We start from the raw sequence: 12,901 nt of genomic DNA on the forward strand, positions 1-12,901 counted from the left end.
CCTTCTTTTGATATATTATCCACATAATTATATTCTTCTTTCACATAGTAAAAGAACCATTTTGATGTGACTAAATGTGATCATATTCTATATTGTAAGTCAGAAGCGTGGTCTATGAATCCAAAACTTCATTAGAGCAAGTAGATGAGGCAAGTATAACCTCATTTCAGGAAGTGAACTTATATTTTTATGTGGATCGGTGTGTTATTATCATTTAAGCATGCATCTTCATTCATTGCACTAACTGCTATTTCAAGAAAAATCTTTGATTATCTCGATAGTGAATCATAGAGTACGAGTACTTGGTACTTGTCTAATATTTATGCAGTAGAATGTGTTATACGTAATATTTCTCCTCGCGCAGAAACCTCTTTGCAGAGGTGATATTTTTTAATGCAACTATCTTTTAGCCATAGGAAATTTTATGACGAAAGTCACCCTTGTCAATCCTAGAAAGCTGTTTCCGGTTAACCTTTAAGACATATTTTATTTCCTTACTCATAGATTTCAAATGATTTTGAATCGGCTCATTATTTTTCTGAAGTCTATAAGAGAGAGTGATGGGACCTTGACACCAGTAGGAATTTTGTATTGACGACTTATGCGCCTTGTAGACCTTTTAGGCCTTGAGAGTGACCTTTTAATTTATATCCTTCTGCTTATCACAAAATAAGTTTACTCGTCCCTAGGGATCCTCTTTGTCTTGTTAATGATTCTAATTTGAGTGGTGAGTTTATTCATCCCGACTTTTTGATTAGAGGTTCCGACATTTTACTAGTTAAGTTCTTAGGTAGAATCTCATACGGTGTTTTTACATCCAAGCTATGCTTGACACTAATGCTACCACAATCTTGGATGACTCTTGATAAATGGGACCCCAAGGGCTGTTGTCTGAAGACGGCGTTGCAACGTGACAAGAGTCCATTTTGTTGGATCTCTATTTATTTTTTCTTTGGTGCTCGAAAGCTAGAAAACTATGACCCATATAATCAAAGGATTTTGAATGATGGATTGAGATTGAGCACGCCAAACATGATAATGATGGCAAGCTTGCACATGAGTTGTAATGTAGGTTGTTCTTATTTTAATATTTTGTGTGTATTCTCTTTTTTGATTAACGTGGTCATTTTCCACATAAACATGTTGGCCGTTGTCATTGGGAAAACACTGATAGTCTCCTTCCAAGAATAAGGATCACAAATAGGAGATCGTTTAAAATATAGAATCACAAAATAATAATGGATGTAGATGTAAGCTAGCAACATGCCAATCTTGAGATAGTTCTGACATCATGGCTAATATTTAAGGAATATATGAATCAGATAGAAATATGCACGTTTCTAGTTTTCCAGGGAGAAGATAATAAGAACACAACAATTTAGACTTTTGAGTCATCTTCTTGGCTTTACCGTATGCTAAGATATATCATCATGTGTTGGGATCATCACCAAAACTCATTTTCTCCACCGACTGAAATGAAGTGTACTACATAAACACAAAATCAAAAGTATTTAAAGAAGAACATACTCTCTTTTGTTTGTTCTTCTTTTTGGAGTTGGAAACTTTACTCCTACATCAGATCAAAAGGAAAATAAAGAGCTCATTAAAAGTATATATAAATGAAAAAATGTGTATGTTGAGCTCAAACCTTTTTGCAACCAATTTCTGCACATGGGAAATATATACCAAGACATTATCTGAATCATAAAAAACATGTGAAACTCTCATTATTGGATGAACCCAAGAAATGGAAGGAAAACCTTGTCCAGTCCCACACTATACCGAAAATAACAATATGATTGTCTTGTGGGCTGTTGCCACGCCTTCGCCAGCTAGAGAGAATAGAAGGAGTTTCACGTGAAAATAGATAAGACATAACGTTCCGTTTCAAAAACTTTTAGATGATACATGTTTGAAACAAACATCGGAAATACATTTCATTTTCTCTGTTATTTCTCTCTTGATCATGCCTTCCAAGTAGACCCCCGATTTCACATCTTTTGATGAATATGTATTGAAATACAATTGGTGCCAAGGCGAGGCCTCTTCTAATTTCTCCACTCGCGATTGATGATAAATGGACTAAGTATGATGCAATTTATGTGTAGCCTGTTACGCGGGCACTTAACAATGTGCCCAACATATGTAACCTTTTACAAGGCAGAAAAAAGAAGGATCTATGCTATCGTTCATCGTGGAACTAGAATACGCGACCTAAGAATAACAGATTTTGAGTGTTTGCTCGGAATAATAAACTAGGGCCAAAGGTTGCTCCGCAAACGTTTCCAAGTATAAAACCCAGACGGTCCCTAGTAAGCAAAGGTTGAATAAGCAGGGACCAATTCATGATTTAGGAGAGACTTAAAGGAGAAGAATGTTCGCGTGGCAACTTTGCCGGAAGCATCCATCCCACGATTCTGGTCCAAAGTTGCATGAATGTATCTATAATATGCTACACGCACGTATGTTCTCGAGACAAGCATGGAAGAAATTGCACGCATGGCGTGGCGGCTCAAACTGATGAGCATCAACTCTTCCTCTTTTTTTCTTTCTTCTTTCTTCTTCCTTCCTTATCCCTGTTCCTTTCGCTTTCAGAGAGCATAGCACCCTGACAATTTTTCCCAGCTTCCAAAGAACAAGGTGTCTTCTTCATCCATATTTCCTAGCCATATCTGCCCGCCAGCATGCCAATTCTTCCATTCCTCCCGTTATTTCGATTTCACTAGCTATATTGCTGTTCATCCGGGCTCCACGATTTTATTTCGACACTATTCTGAATGAACATATTCATCAGCACTTACTAATGTATTTATGAAACGAAGTCGTTTGATTGTTCATGAGCATGCAGAGCTTAAGCTTCACTCGACCCATCATCTCTCTTAACTACCAACCGCCGCGACGATGACTCACTACGAGCTTCGCCAATCATCACATATTTCCCATATCATTCGCATCCATATATACAATTCTCCGCTCGATTTAGGCGTCTATCCCATGATTGATTCGTTGTTTTGCGCGTACGTACGTGGCCTCGTCTCATCATTTGGAAGAGAGATAGCCTAGCGGCGATTGATTGTTGCGAGTCCAACCCGCAAGCAAACCACTGAACTAGCTTGTTGTTAGCTAAGCAACAAAGATTCCTGTTTGTGTGCGCTACTAGCCCAACACTGGAATGCGTTTTCTAAGAGCTAATGATCCCAAATCATTGCTTTCGCCCAATCTTAATAAGTTGTCGTCTACCCTCTGATCGAGGCTAGCTAGATTAGGTTGAGCAGGTTAAAGAAGTTGGAAAGTGGCTTAAGGCAAAGCGAAAGAAAAGACCCTTGATATGCAAGTGTCCCTCTGTGTAAGGTAGGCACAAGACAATGTTCGATTTTAAAAACAAGAAGGGGATCGATTTGATGCATGCTAGTACACTAGAATTGTTCTCCGTTGCCTTTCTCCCGGCCACCCTTTGGCCACGCCACGCCTCTTTTGGGCTCACCGGAGGGCAAGATATTGCATATATCTTTCTGTAATCCTGTCCCCCTAGAGAACAGTAGGGCTACTTGTTTATCCAAGCATTATCCCCTGTTCTTGAAGCAAAATTAATATACTCGTTCTAATCTAGCTAGCTTCGGCAGTTGAGAGCTATGTCCTTGATTTTATATCTGAAGTGGAAAGAGACACGACTATGCACGCACGCATCAAGTTCAGAAAACACATACTCCCTCCGTCCACAAATAAGTGGACATCTAGCCTCTGAACTTTGTCCACAAAAGAGTGTACTTCTATCTTCCCAATGCATTTTAATTGCTTCTCTCTCATCGCACGGAAATCAAACCCAATAATATTAAGCACATGTTCTCCTTGTTTTCTACAAGCACTTAGCTCATTGGTGGTGAAATAATTAAAGTGGAGAGATGCATCTTCCCAATACACTTTTCACTTCATTTCATAATTTGTCTTGAAAAATCCGAGATGTACATTTGAACATTCTATGTTCACTCACAAAAGTTTGTGAAAAAATATATTTTGTGTGGCCTACGTAAAAAAGATAAAAACATGCCACTTAATTTTTTGGAGCAACCGGCAGGAGCTCTGCCTATTCATTAAGAAGAGGGAAATTTGACCAATTTATAAGGGAAACTGGCCGAAAACCGATACAAACGCAACACCCGTGTCTAGTTTATTAGAAAAACCAGACAAGAAAAACCAAACGGCACAGTTTTTAGGGAGAAACTGACGAAAACCACACACCTGGCCACACGACCTATAGCAACTAGGTCTGGAGCGCTGCCGAATGACACCAACACGACGGCAACAGCAAGCGCCGCGACTGCCCGGTCCACGTCTCTGAAAAGGAAGTCAGAGCCGAAAGAGACGGCTAGGCCTTAATAAGCTATTCAGAATCACCGAAAATTGTCTTTTTTTCACAGCCCATAAAAACTTTCATTTATGTGCCAAACTTAGTGTGTGGATATATAATGTCAAGATGTACATACATATTTTTTAAATTTTTTTAGACATTTTCAAATATACTTTTTAGTCAACAGGTGTCTACACCAATGAGTGCATCAGCCGTATACCTTAAGTTACGAAAAATAGGTATAACAAAATCTGGTGGCATATCTTGTGCATTGAGGTATCCATGTAACTGCCTTCGACGAAAGAACGAGTTGGGTGTGAGATCGCGGGAAATGCTACACATGCTTTTCATTCCGAGGCACTACGGGAAACAGAGCCGTCGGCACAGTTAGAATTGGCGTCGGCACAGGCTATGTCGACGGCATAGAACAAACGCCCATGTGCCAACGACATAGAACTAACGGTCGTTTGACAATTCTGGCTCGAATGTTTTCATTTTTTTCAAATGCATGTGCCGACGGGCATAGAACTAACGGTTGGCAATTATGGCTTGAATGTTTTAATTTTTTTTTCAAATTTTCTAGTTTTTTCCAATTTTTTAATCTCTCATATGGATCATTTTAACTATAACCACACTTAATCTTAGGTTAAATTACACTCATGGTGAACTTTCCAGTTGATCATTCATCCTCACACTACTCCAACCCTAGCACGCTTAACTTCTCCGTTTCTTCCGGTCGAACTTCCATGAAAATAATGATACCTTGTTGATAATACTACTGTCTACCATATCAATCCTATTAATCCGTAGACCGTGATAGCACAACTCTTTATTATATTGAATTTAAATAATTATTTAAATAATTATCAATGCTTAACTAATAATAATCTTTATGCAGAATTCAAATATTAATTTTATTTTTAAAAAAATTCAAAAAACTAAACTAAAAAAATTATGGCAAAAACTAAAATATCTGTTTTTGGATGTAACTTTTTGAGACGATCATTTTGATAGGTTATACAATTTTTGGACACCGTATGCAAAATATAATGCCATTTTACCGAGAAAGAAATTTTATTTTTTTGCAAAAAGAGTCAAAATTTGATAATTCCCCTAATAGTAGATTGCTTAACATACAGAAATCTCACAACATTTTATTTTTTAATTTTTTGTATCATTTTCTGCAATTCATTTGAAACTTAAAAGGCGATCCGGGGGGGTGGGGGGTCCGTGGAGGGGGGAAAAGCTCAGGGCTTGTGCCGACGGCTTGGCGATCGCCATAGGGGTAGAGAAAAAAATCACGGCGTCGCCTCACCGTCACGACGGAGACCCCTATGCCGACGGCCAGACCGAGCTTGTGCCGACGGCTTTTTTTGTGCCGACGGCCACCATCGGCATAGGTTGCCCTTTTTCTGTGCCAACAGCCCTGACAAAAATCCGTTGGCACATTGATGTTTTCCCCTAGGGTGAGATTGTGATGATTAATTAATTAATCAACTGGTGCATTCAGAAACTAACTTTCTTTTGCGAACCAGCTACTTAACTAACCTGTTTTTTTCTGCTTAGCATCCAAACTCAGATGCCTTATGGTCTTGGTGCCTGGATTCAGGGATTGGTCATGTGTTTTTCCATGTATATTTGTTCAGGTTGTGCCTGGGGGCTGGAAGCACAGCTAATTCAAACGAACCAGCAGGATCTCCTCGTGTTATGCACTAAATTCGGCGAAAACCGTTTGACACTACAGAAACATAAAGTCGTCGCAGAGTACTGCATACACTAAAAGCAACATCAATACAATACAATACAATACAATACGATCACATTATTACATGCAGAACGTGCACGATATCAGCTGGGCAAAACCATCAATTGCACCACGCTTAGAAGATGTGCCCTCAGAGACGAAATTAAGACGCTGTTTCTTAAGTCTGCACTCAGCAGGCAGAGATGGCTTTGCGCGTAAGTGCGTGACAACCTTTAGCTTGAAGCTTTCCATCACCACGCGTTAGTTTACCACATGCTGCAAACGACAGCAGCTCATGCAGCAATTAGTTGCTCCAGGTTGAGTTAACGGGGCCGTACGGACGGACACCTGTACGTACGTACAGGCCCATGCTCCTGAATCAATCCCCCATCCATCTGCGATCCTCACCTGCACACAGATGCATGCATGAATGCATCCACGGTGTTAGTGATAAAACCACACGTTCCGACAATGGATGATAAATCCGGCCGGGGAGCACGTACGGCAGGTTGTTATTACATACGGCCAAGCGCGCGTCCGGGTATCCAAAGACGATAGAATTAAGGGCATCTCCAGCGGCGCGTCTGATATCACCTAGAGTGGAGCGACGCAAAGTGATTGGGTGTCCAAATATGCGTCTCGGAAGCGTCTCTGCGGACGCTCTGCGGACGCGTAAAGTGTCCGCTCGCGTCTGGCGGACGTTTCGTCGGACCCACCGGGCAGCGACCCTGCGTCGATGCGTCTTCTCAAGCGCGTCAGCGACTGGCGCCGCGTCGCTTCGGCAGTCTCCGCCATGTTAATGGCGATGCCTCGGCTGCCGAGCGGCCGCCGCCCACCTCGGCCAACCACGTTAATGCGACGTCACGCGTCCCGCGGCCATCGCCTGCCTCCGGCCTATATAAAGAGGGAGCACGTTCTTCTTCCTCATCCACTCCTCCAAACAAACCCTAGCCGCCACAAGCTCCACCGTAGTGCCGCCTAGTTCTTCCTGTGACTCAGCCAGGCCCGCGAGGAAGTCCATGGTGGGTCCTGGTGGCCGACGAGGCGGTCCAGGCCGCGGCCCTGGGCGCCACCGGAACCGGGGCAGGGGCCGCCGTGGTGGAGCAGCTACGTCCCCACGCTCGCCGTCGCCTTCGCCCTCCTCGTCTTCGCAGGACGACCGCTGCTTCGAGTTCCTCCTCAGCATCGACGGCGACCCACTCGGCATCAAGCGGCTCCCGGACAAGTTCGTCGAGTTCGTCGATGGCGTCGAGCCGGCGTACTTGCAGCTACGGGAGGGCAGCTGCAACTTCTGCCAGTGGACTGTGAAGGTCTTGTTCGACGGGCAGGGCAAGATGTATCTGCACACGGGGTGGGACAAGTTCGCCCGCGACCTCGCGCTCGAGCCCGGCTGCCAGCTCACCTTCCTCTACGAGGGGGACGGCGAGATGATCGTCAAGGTGTTCGACGACACAGCCTGCCGTAGCCACTACCACATCGGCGAATCCGGCTCGGACACCGATAGTTAGAACTTAGAGTGTTCTTTCTTTGCAGCAAATATGGCTACGGGCTAGACGAAGCCAGTAGTGAAGGTTTCTAGTTGTTCTTCCTCGGAAGAACCAACAGGGGCACCGTCTCAATCTGGATTTTCCAGTTTGGGTGACTGGGTGTGCCCTCGAATGTTCTTTCTTGGCAGCGAACAAACGGAAATCAACACAACTGGTTTCTTTTTTTTAAATGTTTTTATTTGTGTCAATCATGGTTCAAACTCTGTATTAGTTTGTGTAAAATAATGTTTCAATATGTAATGTTTGGAACTATGTTTAGACAAGTAAAAAAATGCGTCGCCTCGCTGGAGCCAGCCCCAGACGCAAACGTACGCACGGGCAAAATCGATCATTTTAGCATATGCGGACAATAAAATACGTCGCCCCGCTGGAGATGCCCTAACTAATTAGCACCGACAGGACATGGCATGGATAGATCGTCGAAGCTCAATGACGCTGTAAACCGGACAGTGGCTGTGAATCTGTGATCGTCAGAGATCCATTATTGTTTCCATCATCTTGCTCAGAGAAAAGAAAATGCAGAATCGGGTCCGGCAGGGCCCGGCCGGCGTGTTGCTGTTTGGACGTCCTATCCTGTGGCTCTATCTGTCGATAGATCTAGCTGGCTGCCAGGCCACCACCACCTGGCGTACTCGTACGACCGCACGGCCGTGTCGTACCGTGCGCGGCGGCAGGCAGGAGGGCAGGGCCGTGTCGGCGCGCGATCCGCGCACGCAGTACGTGTCGCCGTCCGGCGGAAAGGCAAGCAACAACGCCGGCGGCCCACCCACCGACGAGCGAGCAGAGGTCCATCCACCACCGAAAGTCGGAAACCACGCACCCACCGGCTGGTATGGTGACCAAACTAATTGAGGATCAGGGCCCTGTTGATGATATGCTGACTATATATTTTCCCTGGGCTCTACACGCCCAGTCATGCTCATTTATGTGCGTCTGGCTCTAGTTAATCTTGCAGGGATGAGGGCATCTCCAACCGGGCGACCCAAACGGACGCGCTGGGCCGTCCGTTTTGGGCCGTTTGGGTCGCCGCCCGGACACGCGGACAGCGCCCCGAGTCCGCGTGTCCGTTTGGGTCGCGCGCTGCGCCCAACGCGCGGACGCATCGCATAAACCGGAGAAAAACGAAAACAAAAAAAGGCAAATTTAAACGAAATTTCATTGAACATACGCCCTATTTTGGGCAAATTTAGTACATAGCCCTATTTTGGGCAAATAAAACTAACAAAAGAAGCCCCTATATGGGCTTTTACATTTAAACTAATATAAAAACCCTCTATTAGGGTTTGGTCGGCGGCGCGGTGGCCGCGGTGCGCCGCCTAGCCCCACGTGGCGTCGTCGGCGACGTCGTCGTCGTCCCGAGGCGGCGAGGCGCCGCCGTGGCTCGACCGCGCCGGGACTCCGGCCACGGAGACCACAGGGCCTCCTCCCACGGCGAGCGGGGGTCCGGAGCCACCCGAGGCCGCGGCGGCGCACGCGAGCGCCGCCTCCTCCCCGAGGCGCCGCCGCCTCTCCGCCAGCGCGCGCGCCGGCCACCCGGCGGCGCCGCTCCCGCCGCCGGCGCTCCTCGCGGCGCTCCTCGCCGGCGCGGCGCCCGGCCTCCTCCCGCCGCGCCGCCTCCTCCTCCTCCTCCCGTCGCGCCCGGCGGGCCCGGGCGTAGAGCTCCCGCCCTCCGCCTCCTCGACCTCCTGCCGGGCCGCCTCCTCCATCTCGGAGGTGCGAATGGCCTCATGGAGGTCCGGCCATTGCGCCTCCTCCTCCGCCGCAGAGATCATCTTGGCGGCGCGGAGGTCCGGGTCCTCCTCCGAGGACTCCGGCCGGCTCGAGGAGGAGAGGCGGCGGTTGCGGCAATGGCGCACCGCCGCGGCGGCCTCTCCGATGTGGAGGCCGCGCCGGTTTCCTCCCCGACGGCCGCAACGCCGGCGGACGCCGGCGGCCGCTGCTAGCCTCGTCGTCGTTCGCTCCGGGAGCGAACCGTCGCTTCGGGGCCATGGCGGCGGTTTTGCTCGGGAGTGGAGCGGGGACCGGAGTGGATGGCCGGATCCCCTCCAGGTCCCCATTTAATAGTCTCCCCGGTCACCGACGAGTGGGCCCAAGGGAGACGAGGCGACCAGCGCGCGGACGCGAGCGGACGGCGCGTGCCGTCCGCGGCCACGCAAACCCGGCCAAGATTTGGGCCGGGTTTGCGTCGTTCCGGACGCGGCGGCCGTCCGCTTTTGCGGTGCGTCCCCGCGTTGGGCCGCGATTTTGTCCGGCTGGACCCATCCGGACGCGCGGGCACGGGATGGGTCGCGCGGTTGGAGATGCCCTGAGGGGGGAGTTCACTGCGTCCGGCTGGCATTGTTTCTCAGGTCAAGCAGCGCGTCGAGTCCTCAAGTTAAGCACGAGCTAAACCCAGCTGCTCATCAAGCCTGCCTGCCAAGCAATTCAGCGCGCAGCTAACTGGTTGGTCGCCAGTTAGCCAGCTATAGAAATGGAACGTAATTAACTGGACCTACGTACCAAGCGTGCGCGCGACGGTTCACACGCACATTCTGTTAGCGCGAGACTAGTTAAGCTGCTAGCTTCTTAATCAATGACGATCTGACTACATTTTCTATTCCTGCGTAGGAGTATGTACGTGGGCTGTACGCAGAGGCCCATTCCAAATTTTCAATCATGTCCATTTATGTGCTCTGCGTCTGCCTGCAGTTAATCGTGCAGCGATGAGGTGGAGTTTACTACTCCGGTTTTTTTTGCACAACGGAGTACCAATTACACCTACCATTTGCAACAACGCACTGCTCTATCGGTATGATGGATGGACACAGCCAAATATAAATGAAGAATTATAAAAAAGGTCCCACTACAGTGATCTAATACTTTAAACATCAGTACTAACACCATCAAGAAAACATCAGAAGTTCAGTTTATTCAAAAGTGACACCTCCAAAAAGGTAACAGTGCACAAACACTGTCGTCGTCCGATCATAGATCTTAAGTTTTTACCCTGAAGAAAATCCTCACTCTCAAAACAATCCCTTCAACAAAAACATTAGCAGGGACAACTAATTAAAACCAGACCTTGGATTTTCATCCTGAAAGGTAAGAATTTGAACTTCTTCTGTGCAGTTGCCCCCACTCGGATGCCGCTGCTCCAAGTCACAGATCACCAAGCCAATTCCTCCTCACCACCAAGACTCGAGTCACCATTGCAAGACCTCAGATCTCCGCTTCCATGTTATTCTCCACCAGCACCACGGAACGAGAACGTGCTCCATGATATTAACAGCCAGCAGAGCTTCGAAGCTCTCCCTCTGAAACCAAATGGCTAGAGAAAGACATGGTTGCTCATGACCGAATTCCACCTGATCCAGCAATCTCCATGCTTGATTCGCCCAATAGAGTGCCGGCGGAGCCTTCCGGAACGTGACTCATCTGCCAGGTCAATGAGAACATTCACCCGCAGATCTACATCTTGGCAAGAGAACTAATCTTAGGACCGCCGCCATTATTCGTAAGACTAGCAGGTTCCCAAACTGTTTGGTGGTTTCCAATACATAATAGGCAGAAGAGGGAAAAGGGGATCCATTCGATTGCACCAGCCTTACACCACAAATGGACATGATATAGAAATATCATGTCCATTTGTGTGGTGTGCGTCTGGCTCTAGTTTAATCCGGCAGCTTTTGGGGGAGTTGACTGCTTACCTGGAGACAAAAAGGAACAATAGTGAAACACGGCTACTCCGGTTCTTGACATGCAAAAAACGGAATTGCTTCACGTACGATAAAAACCATCCGACTTTGGTACGATGTGCAGATGGGCCGCCACGATTTTTCCAGGGCCAGCAATCAGCGATGCATGTTTTGCATCGTACATAGATCGGACAAGTTTTGTCGTACGTGTAGCAGCACTCTGCAAAAAAAGGGTGTGATTGATACTCATTCGACCAAGAACTATCTTAGTTTATCTTAGTTCTCGGTCTAATGACACCATCGAACCTCTATTAAAATCTACGGTGCAATTAATTATTAGTATAAATAACGAATCAAATTTAATAGTACGGCATTTTTCGTAGTTATAACCTAACTTACAATTTCAATTTGTAACTGAAATGCATGAGACACGACGCTAATCTGATCGAGTGATGTTGAACTCGTTAACTAGCAAAACCATAGAAAAATCCACATGCAAACAAAAAAGATTATTGCCCTGTTGTACTTACATGTCGCATCTGATAATCTAGTGACGTTGATCTGCGACGGCTGGCTTCAATCAACCTAATACCTGGGTGTCGCTGACACCATGAATGATGGAATCGGTACATCGGCGCACCTCCTAAGAACATCTCTGTAAATCAAAAAGGAAAAAACCCTGTCATATATGCCACCTGGCAAAAAGAAAAAACTCCAACTGACGAAGTTATTACCAAGAAAAGGTCCAAACTTTTTATAGGCGGAACATTCTTCAGTGGGAGGCGACGTTCCCGTCGACAGCGAGGAGCCTGTGGTGACTTCGTCAATCTCAAGATCCGTCGGATCAGTTCTCCGATGCACTCTCTTGGAAGTGCTCATAGAGGTAGGGCGTGCGTGCGTGTGTTAATAGGGGTGAATGTGTACGCGTATGTGTGAGCGTCTTTGATTGTACTGTGTTTCGCAAAAACAAAAAAAGCACACCAGAGTTCAAATACTAGATTTGACACTTTGGTGTCTCATAAAGGCGGAATATTCTTCAGTGGGAGGCGAAGTTCCCGTCGACAGCGAGGTGCCTGTGGTGACTTCGTCAATCTCAAGATCCGCCGGATCAGTTCTTCGATGCAGTCTCTTGGAAGTGCTCATAGGGGTATGGTGTGCGTGCGTGTGTTCATAGGGGTTAATGTGTGCATGTATGTGTGAGCGTCGTTGATTGTATTGTGTTCCGCAGAAAAAAGGATTTCCGGCCTGAAGGGGGGCACTCGAGTTTGGCACGACAGGCTCTCCCTGCGGTCAAGGGGGCGATGCCAAAAACATGTTAGATGGAACGACGACAGGTGAATTCCCTGCCTCGCAGGTATGCGGCTCCTACCTAGGCTGCATAATTTCACAAAGAAAATGAACTTGAATGCATCGGTAGTGCTTGCCTTCTGTTTATGCTTATATGTCGAAAGGGCCGCCATGGCCGACATCATAAACCAAGGTACCCAAGCCACCACTAGCACTACAAGTAACATCGTTGATGGGTAGGATGATGTGTATGAGCATGAGGATAAGTATGAGGAGGAAGGAGACGATGTGGAAGATGAAG

Source organism: Lolium rigidum, chromosome 1 (assembly GCF_022539505.1).
Source record: "Lolium rigidum isolate FL_2022 chromosome 1, APGP_CSIRO_Lrig_0.1, whole genome shotgun sequence".
NCBI lineage: Eukaryota > Viridiplantae > Streptophyta > Magnoliopsida > Poales > Poaceae > Lolium > Lolium rigidum.